This window comes from Pinus tabuliformis, chromosome 6 (assembly GCF_031772625.1).
Source record: "Pinus tabuliformis cultivar Carrire ecotype Pingquan chromosome 6, CPIR1, whole genome shotgun sequence".
Classification (NCBI taxonomy): Eukaryota; Viridiplantae; Streptophyta; class Pinopsida; order Pinales; family Pinaceae; genus Pinus; species Pinus tabuliformis.
In genome coordinates, this window is record NC_142292.1 from 645,833,800 (window position 1) to 645,853,160 (window position 19,361).

At 40.8% G+C, this 19,361-nt stretch overlaps 1 protein-coding gene and 1 pseudogene across 4 annotated transcripts in view; both read left to right on the forward strand.

Moving 5' to 3' along the window:
- Window positions 1-19,361, forward strand: part of LOC149260277 (peptidyl-prolyl cis-trans isomerase CYP38, chloroplastic-like) — a 191,761-nt gene that overhangs the window by 41,476 nt on the left and 130,924 nt on the right. The gene's annotated exons all lie outside the window — the stretch shown is intronic.
- Window positions 6,260-7,826, forward strand: LOC149260278 (pyrophosphate-energized vacuolar membrane proton pump pseudogene; annotated as a pseudogene).

Consider the following 19,361-nt stretch of genomic DNA (forward strand, 5'->3'; position numbering starts at 1 on the left):
GGAGGCCGAAATTCTAAGGAAGGCCGAATTTTCAGGTGCTTGGATTTTGACATGGTACTTGATCATGATTTTGGCTATTATTATGCTATTTGTTATTTATGATGTATTGATAAATATGGAAACTCTCTCTCTCTCACATAAGGAAGAACTTTTACTGGGTTGTCCCCTTGTTTGCCCTGGCTATGTGCCTAATTTTTTGTCTCTTGTCTCTTTTGGTTCATGGTTACTTTATTGATTTTCATGTTTATTAGTTGATGTTTTTCTTCTATATAAATGCCTAAATGATATTGAATTTAATTCTATGTGAAACTAATTTTTAATTGAACATTGAAGTAGTTATCAGGTGAAGAAAAACTTAATTCTAGTAGGTGCTCCAGAAAATCAATACTTAGAATTCCACACTTCCATCTCCCCTTTGATTTCTCCTTGCTAGCCTCAGTTTGGCCTCTCAGCTGTATTATCTCTAATGGTCTCTCTCTTGTAGAATCCCACATATGAAGAATTCCCAACAGGCTCAGCGTTGTTACCATCCCCTTCACACACGCTCTGCCACCTTCCTCCATAATTCAATGTACTACCATTTGTCCCAAAGCACGATGGTTTAATGCCGCTCGTAGGTAATTGCATTTTCCAGGGGCGTGTTGCCACGTCCCTCGGCCTATTGGTTCGGTGGGGTAGTGGTACCCCTCGCTTTTGCCACTAGTCACACCATCCGGGGAACTTGGGTTTGAATAGCTGGAAATAGAGGTCTATTGATTTAAACTCGCCTCATAGAGTAAGCCCACTTCCTTTGCTGTCAAATTCAAGAAAGATCACATTCTAGGTCTTTTTACATTTACATTCTCTTTAAGTAATGGTGTTTTCTCTTCTTTGGATATAGAAGGTTGATTTAATTTGTAGTAGAAGATAAAACTTTATTATTGATTTTGAAGGATCATGGAGTTTGTTCTCTGTCATAATATCACTTGGCTCATGCTTGATTCCTTCCCATGTTTTTACATTCGTTGAATTCAATGCACATCCTTTAAGTTCACACCATCTATAGGATATGTGTGTTGTTCTTTTGAAAACTTGTACTTATGAATCAACTAAATCAAAGGATCATAGCCACGTATTGCCTGAGACAACATCATATCTATTGCAACATTCTTACTATTATTGTAAGCAAACACCTAAACTTGTAGTCTTTCCTTCTAGAAAGATTGTTTTGCAGCGATGCATGCTTGAAGCGTCTCTTCCATGTTTTTGTTTTGCAGCGATGTGTGCTTGAAGTATCTCTTCCATGTTTTGATGATAAGCACCTTAGCATAGGCATTAGAAAATCTTGTGCTCATCATCTTTGTCAATATGAGGTAGTTTTAATCATTTTTATTCTTTATATTACTAGTTTTTCATCTTGTAGTCCATTTTTTCCTCTAGTATTGTATTTGTATTTTGTGTGTTCAAGTGGATTTATATTTCCCACTTTGTAATTGGATATGGTCGTTGGAATTAGACAAGTTGTCAAACATAAGTAGGCTCCTCCTCTCTAGGGACTGTTACCATAAAATCTAGAAGGCACTAGAGAGGGAAACCTACAAGACTAGAAGCTAGACTAAGTGCCAGGAATGGGACAATGGTCCATTGTCACCACAGCTAAGGTCCCCTACTATTTACGGACTTTCATCGATGGGAGGAGTCTCAATGAGAAGGAGATCACTTAGAATAGATAGGCTAGGTATAGGGCACGGAGTGATCAAGTGAGCTCATTTGATAGAGAGGCTCAATAAAGCTACAAAACTTCAAAGAAAGGAAGGCGCAAGACCTAGGGTTTTGAGGTTTTTCGATGGTGATAGGTATTCACAAGGTCAAGGCCCCAGAAAAAAGGCTTCTTATGATCTACTACTTCAACAAGCACTAAGCTCATACAACCTTTAAGGAAGTTCTAAAGTCGAGGGGAAAAGAGAAAAGAACTAGGGTGCCCTTCTTGGAGCAACACCTAGGGCAAGAGTTTTTATGGATGAAATTTGAGTGGATGCCCACCAAACTTGGAGAATAGGTAACCTAGACCTTCGACTTGATGTTAAGGTCCTCAAATCGGCAAAAAGTGCCCTCAAAATTTCACTGCAAGCCCTAGATTTTCATCTGTTTTTACCCTAGCCTTGAAAGGACCGATTTTAGGGGAGAAAAATATGGAGAAAATTTAGGGTTGACCACCATTGACTTGGACTAGGGCCTTGTCCTTTAGGCATATGGAGTTAAGGATGAAATAGACAAGCGAGATCCTTTCTAAGGAGGCTAAAAATTGATGCCCTAGGTATCAATTTTAACATTTACCCACTTCAAAAGAAAATGGAGTTTGATGAAGAGATTAAAGATTTCCTCCACTAGGAACATTCATTACACGTTGCCCAATGAATAACATATGCAATACTCAATTAGATAGGCTTTCAAAATTAATTTTCAACAATTAGGGCACAAAATAACATAACCTAGAAGCAACAATTCCATACATTAGACAATTTCAAGATAGAAAATATTAAACAATAAACACTTCTAAGACAACATGTAGTATATCCATCCATTATCCAAATAAGTAGCTCCAAAGACAATAAAAAATAGCTTCCAAATATCAAAATGCATCCAATAGATCTCCACTAGCCAAGAAGGAACAAGTGTGAAAATCATCTAAGAGGTTGGATTCCAAGTGTGATGATGATGAGAAACTCAAATGATGTCTCATCTATTTATACATGTCCAATAAAGTCTAATATTAGCCTAAAACCCCTCTTAGTTGTCAAATGATGGGCAAAAACTAAGTGTGGTTACAAGCCAACCACATAGCCAATGTAAAATCATAAAGATAAACCCACAAGAGGGCCGAAATGCTGACATCCTCACCGCGTGGGCCTCTTGGAGGCTTGCGTTGAGCTCTCTTGGCTCCAAACTAAAGGAAGAGGGCTCCAAAAATCATCCTCTAGGTGTTGGCCCCTAGGCATCCATGCAAAACATTGTGTGGGCCCCAGTTTTGTGTTTGGGGCGCAAAATGGGTCTCCTGGTGATAGAATAGCCTGATTTCGCTCCAACGTTGAGGCCTCCGAGGATGGTGCTAGCTCTCCCATGTCTCAAGGTGTGAGAAAAACCTCATCTGGGCCTTGGATCAATTGCTAAACCATGTGATCACTGCTAAGCCGTCTGGGGTACACTGGTTCAAGTGCATCATCTCATGAATAATGTGGGGAAAAATACAGATTGCTGGGGGTGCTGAAGGTGCCCATGGAGTCAAATGATGATCTGCAAGTGGTAAGAGTCCCATGGATCTCAACGCTTCACCAACAGGGTGTCATATGCTCCTCTAGTGGACTTAGGCCCCAATTAAGTTTCCTAGCCCATGATGAAACTGTTGAAGAATCTAGGGCAATTAGGTGTAGTATGATTCTTCTTGACTTGATAACAATTTGTGGAGTCTTTTTCCTTTTCTTGTTAGCTTAATCTTCTTCTTCTTATTAATGCATGTGTGTGTACTTCATCAAACTGCTACAAAAAACATAAGAACAAGAACACAAGATGTTGGCTCTTTGCCAGGGCCAAAACCTCTCTTCTCTTGAGAGGAAAACCCTTTAGGAAGTTTCTCTTATTGAAGCTTCTTATTGATCAATGCCAAACCCTAGACCCTTGACAAGAATATCCTCCAAGCACAAGTCAAATCCTTCCTCCTTCCTGCACTTCGTAACCCGACACTTCGTCCTCCTTCTTTCAGCACTTCGTAACCTAACACTTCGTCCTCCTTCTTCGACTAGAGATAGACCTTGTTTATGTGAGTTCTAGAAGAGATACTTGTCTTTTATACTTAGTGAGATCCTTCACCTATGGAGACACCTTCCCTTTTCTTGACTAACGAAGTTTCTTCTTGATGTGTAGTTGTACGCTTGATGTGACAACACAACAACCCTAGTTTCTTGCACGCGTGGGTGATTTCCTTGAGTATTTGACTTCTTCTATCTTCGCTTGGGAGAGCCTCTTCTTCGCTGTAGTGGGAGGCCTTATAGGCCTTAGTTGCTAGCCCAAAAAATGAGAGATATGGGACTGATATGCTGCTGCTGTTATGACCATAGAGAGGCCTCTTTTTCTCGCACGTGTGACTGTGTTTGACCCTTAGAACAACCCCTTAAACTTCGGTCTTGTCTTCTACTTCTTCGCTACACTAGAGGCTCTTTGTACTCAGCTTCTTTCACTCTTTTCTCAACTTATCTTGCTCGCTGATTTCAGAGGTGAGTTGCTTGTCGTTGGAGTGGACAAACTCTATATATAGAGGACTATCCCTCCCTTAGGCCGACTTGTCTATTTCTTCATTATTTTGCTGCTTGAAGGATGTCGTTGCAAGGAGGAGACTTTGACTTTGCTTGGAGGTATTCCTTTTGACTCTATTACAATTATATACATGGTGTAACATGCCCTTAAGGTCTTACAACATTTTCTTTGACTCCTTGACTCACCTATAGCACTTAACATGTGCTAGACCTATTTCAATGAGCAAGAAACTCATCGACATATATTATAAAAATAATATTTCTTTTCTTGAATAAGTACAAATATCAACAGTACATTTATGAAGACCGAACCTAGTTACATTTCCTTCAACACTCCCTCTTAACTAGGAGGTATTCATATAACATTACAAGGTGTTTGGATATGTTTCAATCTTGAAGAATTCACGTAAGAGAAGCTGGATTGTCAATCCATCTGTTATAGCATCATAGTAACCAACATTGTTTCCACAGTAAGCCTTTGACTGACAACTCTATCTCTCAATAGATTAGAGCACAATGTTGGCGAGACCAATGCCTTATAGACACCTTAGTCATTGTCTCTCAAGGTACATACCCACCCGGGTGTTCACAGAGTATGACCTTCTAGGACTATTCTTATCTTGGGTTCCCAACCCTCAAAGAATATCGGTCCTCTTGCCTACTCTTGTCTTGGATGCCCCACACATCCTCAAAGAGTATCGGATGCCAAATGATTACCCAATCCTCCCATTATTTCTTCCCAAGTGAAGACAAGAATGTTGTGTCTATCACTTCCTCTCAATTGAGGAAGACATGCCCAAGTATCCTATGACAAGGTACTTGTCCAAGTTTCCTTGTAATTGGGAACTTGTTATAACTCCCTCTTAGCTAGGGACTTGTCCATTCATTAGCAACTTCTTGTTTGTATTAGAATAATGCTATTTTTCGTGTTTAATGCTCATTTGGATAAGATCGTCTGTGATCTTATTAGTAGTTTCTTCTTAGAAACTTGCTGTTTCTATTTCTTAGTAGAAACTTGCTGTTTCTATTTCTATAAATACATTTGTATTATTTATTGAGCTTTATTGCTCATTGTAAATTCAATTCATTCATTGATTATGGTATCAGAGTTCAGGTATTTTTTTCGAAATAATTTTTCATTGTTTGAAAAATTTGTACTTCATTTTGAAATTGCTCTCTAGGAGTCTGAATTTTATTTTTGGCGTCACAATTTCTGAGCCGCAATTTTTTAGTTTTATCCTTTTTCCAGCGATGATCTTTGTGATCTTTGGATTTGTTTCTATAAGGGTTTGATTTGAGATTTTCGTGAATTCTTAGTTCCCAGATCATGTGGAAACCCTTAAATTGGCTCCACTGGAACTTGATCTCGCTGTTTCCGTGAAGCCAAGGACGCTCTGAAGAACACCCTGTGCCCCTGACATTTCGCCCTGATCGGCCAGCGTTCTCACCTCGGCTATTGCTTGAGCTGTTCTGAAGACGGTTCTTAGTAATTTAGGGAAATTGGAGCTCCGCCCGTGGTCTTCTTTGGCGTAGAGATCACCGAGATTTACCGTCCCGTGACTTCCATCCTCAGTAACGCAGGCTTCGTAGCTTCTGGCATAGAAGCTTTTTAGGTTCGTTCCTGTGCACGCCGAAACTGTTACTCGGACGTTCTGTATAACGATACTGAGTAAGCCGCCGATGCACTGAGCGAAGGCGTCTTGAAATAGCGTGCATCGTGGCTGCGTCGTGGTCTATTCCGAAGCTGAAGGCATGGACAGGGATTTGAACTTGGCCATAACGCATGCTTTGTCTGGCGCTCCGTGTAACCTTTGAGAAAACCGAGGAGGGGCCGCACGTCTGGAGCCGTTTTTTTTTGGCGTGATACTGGTATAATCTGTCCATAAATATTACGAGTTTTTTTCACGCTTCGGAGGTTTATAACCTTTAGTCTCCAATTTTTTTTTGGCGGAACGACGACCCTTTGCTGTTATGGGCTTTCTGCTTGCTGCAAATGGACTGTTGGTACTTTTCATTGCCATTACCCTTTTCAAGTTGTACTATGGAGATGACTGGGAGGGTCTTTTTGAAGCCATTACCGGTTATGGTCTTGGTGGTTCTTCCATGGCTTTGTTTGGCAGAGTAGGTGGTGGTATTTACACCAAAGCAGTGGATGTAGGTGCTGATCTTGTTGGCAAGGTTGAGAGGAACATTCCTGAAGACAATCCACGCAACCCAACTGTCATTGCTGATAATGTTGGTGACAATGTTGGAGATATTGCTGGTATGGGATCAGATCTATTTGGGTTATATGCTGAATCTTCCTGTGCAGTTTTGGTTGTTGCATCCATATCATCATTTGGAAACTCTCATGATCTTACTGCCATGTGTTACCCCTTGCTCATTAGTTCAATGGGTATCATTGCTTGCTTAATCACAATTCTTTTTGCAACTAACATATTTGAGATCAAGGCTGTGAAGGAAATTGAGCTTGCATTGAAAAAGCAGCTTATTATCTCCACAATAGTGATGACTATTGGTAGTGCTGTTGTAAGCCTAGTTGCATTGCCTTCGTCCTTCACTATCTTCAATTTTGGTGCCTAGAAGGTTGTAAAGCACTAGGAGCTTTTCTTCTGTGTTGCTATTAGTTTGTGGTCTGGCCTTGTTATTGGTTTTGTCACTGAGTACTACACTAGTAATGCTTACAACCCTGTCCAAGATGTTGCTGATTCATGCAGGACTGGAGCAGCAACTAATGTTATATTTGGGTTGGCTTTGGGATACAAATCTGTTATTATTCCCATATTTGCTATTGCAGTAAGCATTTTTGTCAGTTTTAGTTTGGTTGCCATGTATGGTATTGCAGTAGCTGCTTTGGGCATGCTCAGCACAATTGCAACTGGATTGGCCATCGATGCATATGGACCCATCAGTGACAATGCTGGTGGAATTGCTGAGATGGCTGGCATGAGTCACAGGATCCGTGAAAGGACAGATGCCCTTGATGCAGCTGGAAACACTACTGCCGCCATTGGCAAGGGCTTTGCTATTTGTTCAGATGCATTGGTGTCACTTGCATTGTTTGGAGCTTTCGTTAGCCGTGCTGCAATTCAAACTGTGGATGTCTTAACACCAAAAGTGTTCATTGGTTTAATTGTTGGGGCAATGCTTCCTTATTGGTTCTCTACAATGACAATGAAAAGTGTTGGTAGTGCAGCACTGAAAATGGTTGAAGAGGTTAGGAGGAAATTCAACACCATCCCTGGTCTGATGGAAGGTCATGCGAAGCCAGATTATGGAACTTGTGTGAAGATATCAACTGATGCCTCGCTAAAAGAGATGATTCCTCCTGGTTGCCTTGTGATGCTTACACCTCTCATTGTTGGTACTTTATTTGGTGTGGAAACTCTATCAGGTGTCCTTGCTGGTGCTCTTGTATCTGGTGTGCAGGTTGCTGTTTCTGCTTCCAACACTGGTGGTGCTTCTGATCCTGCTAAGAAGAAAAGTGTGCAGTATAATTACTGTCCCAAGTTCGGCCACATGAAGAAAGATTGCTGACAGAGGATTGCTTCTGAACAGAAGAAGCAGGGAGGGTCTCATTAGAAAGCGAATGTTGCAGAACATTCTGAGCAAAAGGAATCTGCCCTTTACGCCTTTATGGCTAAGAGGTCCTCAGATCATGCCCCGTCTTTTGCCTGGTACATTGACTCTGGTGCATCACGTCATTTCTCTCACAGGTGTGACTGGTTTACTAACTTCTCATCTTTCATTGATTCCGTGGTATTCGGCGGAGGTGAGGAGTACACAGTAGTTGGAAAAGGTACAGTTCAGATCCAGTCCTATGGGCGCACACTCATCTTCCTAAATGTGTACTATGTTCCCGGTATGGAAATTAATCTGCTGTCTGTCAGCCAGATTATGAGGAACTCTCCTCAGCTCGATGTGGTGTTCAGTGCGCACAAGTACTCCATTATTGACCGGGAAACTCGTCCTACGGTTGCTGTTGGCCTAGAGGATCATGGTCTATATAGGCTTCTTGACACTGGTGATTCTCTAGAAGTGGCTCTAGTAGCTCTTGTTTCTCCCATCAGCACTCTGTGGCATCAGAGATATGGGCATCTAAACATTCAGTATCTCTCTCAGCTATCACGGGAGGGACTTGTGTCAGGGTTACCTGATATTCAGACTCAGCAGTTGGGAGTGTGCGGCGCCTGTCAAGCTGGCAAGCAACATCAATCTTCATTCAAGGATGGAGAATCTTGGCGCACATCTAAGGTACTCCAGTTAATTCATGCTGATATTTGTGGTCCTATGAATACATCTTCAGTTACTGGTTGCAAATATTTTTTGCTTATTGTAGATGATTTCAGTAGAAAGATGTGGGTGTACTTTCTAAAACATAAATCTGATGTATTTAGTATCTTTCAGAAGTTTAAGTCCTTAGTTGAAAAAGAGTCTGGCTGTAATATCATAACTCTTAGGAGTCAGGACAGATAACAGGGGGGGAATTTTGTTCTTCTTCTTTCTCCAACTTCTGTGATACCCATGGCATCAAATGCCAGTTAACTACACCCTACACTCCTCAGCATAACAGTGTTGTCGAACGTCGCAACCATACGGTTGTTGAAATGGCTCGTTCCATGTTACGACACAGGAGTGTTTCGAACAAATTTTGGGCTGAAGCAGTGTTTACTGCTGTTTATCTTCTTAATCGACCTACTTAAGCTGTTACGGGGAAGACTCCAGAAGAGGTTTGGTCTGGCCATAAGCCTAAGATCAGTCACCTCAAAGTGTTTGGCTCGGTTGCATATGTCTGGATTCTAGCTGCTAAGCGCTCTAAGTTGGATTCCAAAAGCCATTAACTCATGATGACAGGGTACAGTGATCACCACAAGGCCTATAGGCTGATAGATTTAGACACTGATCGTCTTATCTTCAGTCGGGACGTAGTATTTGATGAAGACAGAGGGTTCTTTTAGTCCTCTTCTTTTGAGCAGTGTTCTGAGGATCAGCCTCCCAGTGTTCTTCTTCCGTTAGGTCCACCTGATGGGAGGGATGATGCAGCATCAGCATTTGATGATTGTAATGACTGTCCTAAGTTAAAGAAGTTCTTACCGAAACTGTAAAGATTAATGAAGCTGTGAAACTGTATTAATTGATTTGATGGAGTACTTACCTGATCTGCTACGGCTGTTGCGCTGATCTGCTGCAGAACTTCTCTCGTTACCGAATGACCAAACCACCCAGCCGAACCGAGTATACCTGGATACTCAATCCAGTATGCCTCTCAACCGAAGCATACCGTTCCCCCGTGCCCAGAGACTTCAAAACAAGTAAGGCTCAACAGTTCCGAATTACAAGCAGTATGGATAAATTCCTCTCCTTCTTCCTTCAACAGCACCCTGTTCAGTTTTTCCACTCACAGTAATTACCACCTTCCCCCATCCACAGGTATCCATCCCCCTTGAGACATAGAACACCCCCCTTTTTATAGCAGAGGTTCCTCCCTCTCTACGCATCAGTCCACCGCCTTTATGAAAGGATAAGATTTTGTAAGCGGTGACCGCTTTGTCAAGATATTTGCCTTTAATAGAATCAGATTTGATATTTGCCTTTAATAGAATCAGATTTGATATTTGCCTTTAATAGAATCAGATTTTCACAACATCGGATGGTGTCACTTTAATTTATGACAGATGGTACTTTAATTTAAATAGTATAAAACCATGATGATTTAAATATTACCTATTATTTTATGTCTTATAAAATATCCAGTTTAATCATAAGGTTTATGGGTTGAGTTTTATTAGTACACCTTTTGGGTTATATATATGTAACCATATGAATAAACTCAACTATATTTCTTAGTGAGTGTGTATTTCTTCTAATTACGAGAATTAGGTACTTAGTTACACCTTTGATAATTAATTCAGTTATCTTATAGACATTCTCCATGAATAGTCGATATATAGTCGATGTATATATATATATATATATATATACTTATACTAGTGCATTGTATATGATGCATGCATATGTAGCTATCACATGCATGCCTCACATGCATGCTAATATTGCTATGTTGTTCGGGTTTTGAGATGGGTTGTTACAATGATGCACTACTTGAGTTCCCTCCGGAAAATAATCCTCTTCTCGCTGCTCCTGTGGTTCTTGAACCTCCTCCACCTACTCCAAATATTGGTTCTTCTACTCTCTGGCCTAAATGGTGGGCTAAAACTATTGGTGATCTCCGGGATAATGAGCTCCTTGAAGGCAGAACTTCCAGAAATAAGAGCAAATAGTAGCCTATAATGAACTTTGCTCTTATGGCTAACCTACACAGTGTTTTTGAGCCTGAAACCTATTTCGAGGCTAAGGGTATACCTAAGTGGGAATAGGCTATGGAAGCTGAATTCCAGAGTCTTCAGAAGAATCACACTTGGACCTTTTCTGATCTTCCTGCAGGGAAGAAGCCCATTAGCTGCAAATGGGTGTATAAAGTGAAATACAAAGTTGACGGAACCCTAGACAAGTATAAGGCTTGCCTTGTTGCTCGAGGGTTCTCATAGAAGGAAGGCATAGACTATGAGGAGACCTTTGCTTCTGTAGCCAAGATGAGTACCATACGGCTTGTCCTTGCCTTAGCAGCTCAGTTCAGTTGGAAAGTCCATCAGATGGATGTAAAGAGTGCTTTTCTGAATGGTGACTTACAGAAAGAAATCTACATGACGCAGCCTCCAGGATTCAAGGTTGCCGGTCAAGAACAAAAAGTTTGTAGATTAGTCAAAGCACTCTATGGTCTGAAATAAGCTTCTCGGGCTTGGTACATGAAAATTGATAAGCACCTCACAGATCATGGCTTTCAGCGGAGTCCATCTGATGCAAACCTGTATATCCAACATACTGGTGATGATATTCTGTTTGTGGTTGTCTATGTGGATGACCTTATCATTACTGGCAGTTCAGCACCTTTGATTCATGGGATCAAACAAGATTTGTGCAGCACTTTTGATATGACAGATTTGGGACTTCTTCATTACTGTTTGGGGGTTGAAGTCTGGCAGACTGAGAACAACATCTCTCTCTCAGTCCAAGTATGCCAGAAGTCGTGTGGACAGGTTCGAAATGCAAGATTGCAAACTTGCCACGACTCCTATGGAACCAGGGCTCAAACTTTCAGCTCAGTCATCCTCACCACTTGTGGATGAATCTTTATTTAGGAAATTAGTGGGCAACCTCATCTACCTTACTGCCACTAGACCTGATATCAGTTTTGCAGTGAGCTACATTTCACGCTTCATGTAAGCTCCTAAGGCTGATCATTGGATAGCATTGAAGCGTGTGCTGCGTTATGTGAGTGGCACTCCCGATTATGGACTTCTGTACACTCACAGTTCCGATCCTACACTCAGTGGTTATATAGATTCCGACTGGGCAGGTTTGGTTGATGACTGTAAATCTACAACTGAGTATGTGTTTAGTCTGGGATCCGATGCTGTCACATGGGCTAGTAAGAAGCAGCAGTCCATGGCTCTCTCCTCGACAGAAGCAGAGTATCGGGGAGCAGTTAAGGCCTCTTGTGAGGCAGTTTGGCTTCAACGTATGCTTGCGGATATGCATGTTTCCCAGGCAGGTCCTACTCCCTTATTCTGTGATAATCAGGGAGTGGTCAAACTCGCCAAGAATCTAGTCTTCCATGAACGAACAAAGCATGTGGAAACCCATTGTAACTACATTCGACAACTTGTTGAAGACGGATCCATTCAGTTGCTGTATGTTCCCACAACGGAGCAGCCAGCAGACATTTTCACCAAGCCCCTTGCTCCTGATAAGTTTGTAAAATTCAGAAGGTCTATAGGTGTTGTAAATAGATTGAGCATTAAGGGAGGGTATTAGAATAATGCTATTTTCGTGTTTAATGTTCATTTCGATAAGATCGTCTGTGATCTTATTAGCAGTTTCTTCTTAGAAACTTGTTGTTTCTATTTCTTAGTAGAAACTTGTTGTGCCTATTTTTGTAAATACATTTGTATTATTTATTGAGCTTCATTGCTCATTGTAAATTCAATTCATTCATTGATTACTTTGTGGGTCCTCCAACTGCTTGATTTCCTACCTTCCTTTGATGTCATGAAGTATTTGTTCGAACTTCTTCTTGGTAGGGCACCATCCATCGATCACTTTCCTTCCTTCTTTGTCATGTCATTGCTTTCTTCGTGGAAAGTGGCCTTCTTGTCACATATCAGGTTCTCTTGTCATCTAATTATTCCTTGTCATATTGTCTATGCTTTAGACTACTCTTCACATGGATGCTTCTTTGTACTTTCTTGTTCCCATGCTTTGATCTAGTAGTTCTTCATGACTTTATCTTGATATTGCTTCAACATTAACTGGTGCTTTCATTGGATGGCTTCTTCATCATGACATCTTTGTAGAGTAGAATCAGTTATTTGCACCACCTTTCATATCTCCAAGGCCTTCATAGGTGTCAAGGGTCCTTTGATCTTTTCCTTTCTCAGCTAGAGTTGTCTTGCCTTCTTTCGGGAGATGCCTACAATGGATCTTTGTTAGATAGTGATTCTTTGTGATCATGGTGTTCTTCACATGCTTGATCTCTTTCTTCACTTGCTTCTTCTTGGATAGATTGGTCAACCACTTTCTGCTCCTTGTGAGAGCACTTCTTCATTGCTTGCTTCTAGGACTAGTCAACATTTCTTCTTTACTTGCTTCTTAGTCAACAATCTTATACTCCTTATGTGAGTATTTTCTTTTGTTGACTTTCATTGTATTGTAGTACATGCCTTCGAGCATGTCATTGGTGAAAGAGATTCTTTCCTACTTGATCATGTTATAGAACTATTCCCATGACTCAATAATATACAAATGATAACATGACTAAACTTTGATGCATACATACCTCATCTTGATTCTCCTTTGATCATCTTAGCTTCATTTGGTTGTCCTTGGTGTGGCCCTTCTTGCTTCATCTTAGCTTGCCTGCATATCATCCTTTTCTTGAATCCCATGAATGGGATTCCCAATGAGACATCTGCTTTTGTTTATGAATCTTCTTTTGAAGATTCCATCATAGGATCTTGAAGACCCTTACCCTGCAAATGTTTCTTTCCTTTTGATGATGGAGGTCTTATAAGATTCTTAATCATGATCAATTTTCTTTCATTGTGGATGAGGTCCTATTCTGGGTATGCTCCTACATGAATATCTTGAGTTATATCTACCATGCTCCTATATTCTAGAAGATATTTCTAACCAAGCATTTTGTTCTCATTTATAAATGCTCTTTCTACATGAGTTTCTAGCATTCTATGTACTTCATGCTTCTAGAAGATGTTTCTAGCCATGCAATTTTATTCTATTCCTACATGCTCTTATCCTACTCAAAACATTGAAAGAAGAAATTAAGTAAAGAGTTTGACTTAGTCATAGTAGAGATCTGGAGGATCTTCCTTCTTTTGCATCTTTTCTTCTTCTTTCACCTCTTGAGTCATGTGAGCTTCTTCCCTCTTTCTCTTGTTGTTGTTGTCCTTCTTAAGTTTAGGACAATTACTTTTGTAGTGGCCATATTCTTGGCATCCAAAGCATTGGAATTTGGACATATCTTTGTTGTTTGTTCTTCGTGGACCAAATTTGCCAAATTTTCCCTTTCTCTTGGCCATGGTAGAAAATGCTTGCTCCTTTGATCCCACATCTTCCTTGGCTTTGAGTCTAGTTTCCTCTGTCTTGCATAGAAACCACATTTCACTTAGTGTGGTAGCTTCCTTCTTAGCATATATGCTTGATGTGAAGTTGCCCCAATCCTCAGGTAGAGCATTGAGTACTACATTTGTCATTTCTTTGTCGAACATGACTTCCCCTAGCTCTTGAAGTTGATACCTCATCTCAGATATCTTCATGAAGTAGGGAGCTATTCCTTCCTTTGATATCTTCATCTTGTACAATTCATTTCTTAGAGATATCACTTCTCCAACTATGGTTATCGAGAATAACTCTACTAGTAAATCATAGATTTCTTTTGATGTCTCAAATTTGGAGACATAAGGAATGAGAGAGTCCTTGATAGATTCTATTAGAATATTTTGAGCTCTTGTCTCATCCTTATTATACTTGGCTAAGGCTTGAGTTTGTTCCTTAGCAGGAATAGTAACATTCCCTTTGATGTCTTTTAGGAGTTCATTCTCGTTGAGAAGTAAATTAGCCCTCTTCTTCCATGCAAGAAAGTTATTAGTACCTACCAATTTGTTGTTTTCCTTGCAAAAAGACATTGATGTATATTCAGGAGGGGCATATACTTGATAGATTTTTAGGTGTAGTGGATTTGCTTTCTCCTTGAAGACTTGATGGCTTGCCTGCCTAGGATCTTGATGTTCTTCAAGTTGCCTTCTCCAAGTGGACTTGCTTGATGACTTGTAGATAATGTAAGCCCGTCTTTGATCTTCTCTTCTTTGTAGGTGTCTATATGTATGGCTCTTCTTCTTGCTTTGTAGTCTTCCTTGATGGGTGATAGATGGTAGGCCTTCTTGTCCTTGAAGTGATTGAGACTTCTTGGCTTGATGCTTCAACTTTGTAGATGTCCTTACTTGATGAGTCACCTTATGAGTGTTTTTGAGATGCCCTTTCCTTGATGTGTCACCTTATGAGTGTTCTTGAGATGCCCTTTCCTTGATGTGTCACCTTAGCTCTGATTCCATGTTGAAGAATATAGGGCAATTAGGTGTAGTGTGATTCTTCTTGACTTGATAACAATTTGTGGAGTCTTTTTCCTTTTCTTGTTAGCTTAATCTTTTTCTTCATATTAATGCATGTGTGTGTACGTCATCAAACTGCTACCAAAAACATAAGAACAAGAACACAAGATGTTGGCTCTCTACTAGGGCCAAAACCTCTCTTCTCTTGAGAGAAAAACCCTTTAGTAAGTTTCTCTTATTGAAGCTTCTTGTTGATCAATGCCAAACCCTAGACTCTTGACAAGAATATCCCCCAAGCACAAGTCAAATCTTTCCTCCTTCATTCACTTTGTTTTCTGGCACTTCGTCCTCTTTCTTCCGACACTTCGTTTCCCGGCACTTTGTCCTCCTCCTTCCTTCTTCGACTGGAGATAGACCTTGTTTATGTGAGTTCTAGAAGAGATATTTGTCTTTTATACTTAGTGAGATCCTTCACCTATGGAGACACCTTCCCTTTTCTTGACTAACCGAGTTTCTTCTTGATGTGTAGTTGTAGGCTTGATGTGACAGCACAACAGCCCTAGTTTCTCACACGTGTGGGTGGTTTCCTTGAGTATTTGACTTCTTCTATCTTTGCTTGGGAGAGCCTCTTCTTCGCTCTAGTGGGAGGCCTTATAGGCCTAAGTTACTAGCCCAAACAATGAGAGATATGGGACTGATATGCTGCTGCTGTTATGACTGCAGAGAGGCCTCTTTTTCTTGCACGTGTGACTATGTTTGACCCTTAGAACAGCCCCTTAAACTTCTGTCTTGTCTTCTCCTTCTTCGCTGCACTAGAGGCTCCTTGTACTCGGCTTCTTTACCTCTTTTCTCGACTTTTCTTGCTCGCTGATTTCAGAGGTGAGTTGCTTATCGTTGGAGGAGTGGAAAGCCTCTATATATAGAGGATTGTCCCTCCCTTAGGCCGACTTGAGGACAATAGGTCGACTTGTCTATTTCTTCATTATTTTGCTGCTTGAAGGATGTCGTTGCAAGGAGGAGACTTTGACTTTGCTTGGAGGTATTCCTTTTGACTCTAATACAATTATATACATGGCGTAACATGCCATTAAGGTCCTCAAGATTTTCTTTTGACTCCTTGACTCACCTATAACACTTAACATGTGCTAGACCTATTTCAATGAGCAAGAAACTCATTGACATATATTATAAAATTAATATTTCTTTTCTTGAATAAGTACAAATATCAAAAGTACATTTATGAAGACCAAACTTAATTACATTTCTTTCAACATAAACCACCTGCCAATCACACATAATGTCTAGTGCTGCATCTTCACCATTGGGTTCAATTACTCATAAGTGCATCTAAGTGAACCAAGCTTGTTAGTCAAGGGAAAATTGAGACTTCATATGGTGCTTCCCTTCCAAACTTTGGGGTTTTGATCTCGTAATGTTGTTACCTCCCTAGGTAGTAGTGGTTAATAAACGATCCTATTAGGTGTTCCGAACCCCTAAAGGGAAAGACATGTCCCTAGTATGTCCTTTAATTAATTGGTAGCATATGAATGGTGATGAAATGAAGGGGGACAAAGGGGTCTCAGGGCCAAATGCCATAGGTACAAGGATGGAAATGATGAGGGAAGTCCATATATTGGGTATATAGATGCAAAGAGGGAGCAATCATGGATACATGAGTTGCCTCAACCTTTGTCTTTCCACCCTTCTTTATTTTCCATTTGCCTTTTCTTGATTTTTATTTGTATTATTGCTTGAGGCTGTAGGAAATGAGAGCATGCTGTGAATGATGTATAACAATTGCTACCCCCTTAAGGTGGCGCAATTTATCGCCCACCATGGGTTGGGACGTGCATGGGTTCCTTTATGATGTAAAAGGTGTTGGAAACACTGAGAGGGCGGGGGGCAGGGGGGGGGGAGCATGCTGTGAATGATGTATAACAATTGCTACCCCCTTAAGGTGGCGCAATTTATCGCCCACCATGGGTTGGGACGTGCATGGGTTCCTTTATGATGTAAAAGGTGTTGGAAACACTGAGAGGGCGGGGGGCAGGGGGGGTGAATCAGTGTTCCTTTCAATTAGTAGTACTATTAATCTTTCAGAGCATTATTTAATCTTCAATTATTATCAGTGTTTGTACAATGATGGCAGTAAACAAAAGGAACACAAATGCACACAGTTTTTAAGGTGGAAAACCCCTTTGGGACAAAAACCACCTGAACGCTTTTCTAATAATTCTTTAATCTTCAACTTCAATTGAAAGTAAAGCTCCAACTTCCTATAATCTAGAAAAGCATTCTTCTCCAGCTCCCACTTTATGGATGCTCCAACGCTCGAGATTCTTTAGTAGTCAACTGAACGGATGCCCCTATTAGAATAATGCTATTTTAGTGTTTACTGCTCATCTATGATTGTAATTAGCAGTTTCTTGTTAGAAACTTGCTGCTGCTATATTCTTAGAAGAAACATGCTGTTTCTACCTTCTTAGTAGAAACTTGTTGTTTCTGTAAATAAAGTTGTATTATTTATTGAGCTTTACTGCTCATTGTATATCAATTCAATCCATTCATTGATTATGGTATCAGAGCACAGGTATTTTTCGAAATAATTTTTCACTGTTTGAAAAATTTTGTGTTTCATTTCGAAATTGCTCTCTAGTGGTCTGGATTTTTTGTGTTATCGTGGCCACATTCAAAATTTTTTTCCCCGAGGGTTAGCGTCTCCATTTTCAAAGAACCCTCTGTGTATGTTCAGCTTGGTTTGAGATCTGAAAGCTTTAAAGGCTTAGTTCAAAATTCTCCGAAATTCAATAGAAAGGAGAGGATTTTTTTTTTCCTTTGTTGCGACTGGTTTTATATTTACCGAATCAACAACAAAACTGAGAACAATCCATGCAGAGATTCGAACCAGTAACCGGATAGAGATCTCGAAGAAAGATCATTTGGGTTATGATGTTTTGATTGGATGAGATAGTCCAACGCCTGCTCATCTGGTGGCTACAGCTCCTGTCACGACTGCACCCCGAGATGTCGAGAGAAGATCGAAAAGCCTCCAGCGGACGATTTTTCTCCACATAGCAAGCCCTGCCTCGAGTTCTGTACGCTTTATCTCTGAGGTCACATGGGTGTGTCGATCACATTTAGGTGTGTGTCATCTTAAGCTGCTGGTCATATCAGGTGGCTAGTTCCTTGCGGCTTCCTCACGCGAATAATATTTTTTCCCACACCCTGTGATGGAGCACTGTGCCGTTGGCGTGGCCTGCATCATTTCGTCCTTCTCGAAGCTTAGTCGACCAGTGTATAGACGCAAAGATATTGACGCGATCCGACGCATATCCAATCGCCATGTATACCCTTGCCACTCCCCGACGCCATACTACTTTGCCCAGGCTGTAGCTTCTTGACAGTCTGGTTCTATTTCAGCCAACCGAATACATAGGACCTCCATTAATCGACGTCGGGGCTTTGCAGCAATCTGAGTTGGAGTTTGTTAAAATTGGCAACTAGGGCCAAACTTCATGTGGGTCATCTTATTCATGGCTGATAATATGTTCATTAGATTCCTCTCGTCGAGAGGTGTAGGATTGATCTAAAGATCATCCGATTCCGATAAGTATTCATGGAGATATGAATTTATTTTGATTATGGAATTATTATCAAGCCGACGTACAACTCATGTAGGCTCAGAAGCCCAATAGTCGCATCTATTCAAACATCAACAGTTGTGTACAAATACAGGAGGAATTTTCCTCATTTGCACTCATCTCATCACATCTCTCTCTCTCTACTGCGCAGAAAAGGGTCTCTCTCTCACACATGTGAAGCCGAAAGCTGTTGAAACTGAAGCTGCAACTGCAGATCCAAACTTTGACCAGCGTGGACCATCAAACCTCCTCTTCTGATCTGCGCTATAGGTTCATCTGAACCTCCTCTGAAGGCTGCAACTTTTGGTGGTGGAATCAAGTCGATCCGACAGACGGTTTGCGAGATATCGACTGCCCTAGTTTGAAGGAAGCTGCTAAAACTGAAGCTACAACTGCAGAAGTGAAGTTTGACCTGCATGGACCAGAAGATCTCATCTGAACTGCGCTGTAGGTTCATCTGAACTTCCTCTGAACGCTGCAACTTTTGGTGGTGGAATCAAGCCGATCCGACGGTCGGTTTGTGAGATATCGATTGCCCTAGTTTTGATGATGAAGCCGCTAATGTTGATGCTGCTGATCTAGGGTTTACTACTGTTGATATAAATCAGATTTATTGTACTATTTCTCTCTGCTGAATTATTGAAGTTAAAAGAAGATTTGATCAAAGGATTTCCCCACACATTGTGGGGTTTGTCCCTGGCTAGCCGACACATCTTGTGTCTCTTGTCTTGGCTTGTTTTCTGTCG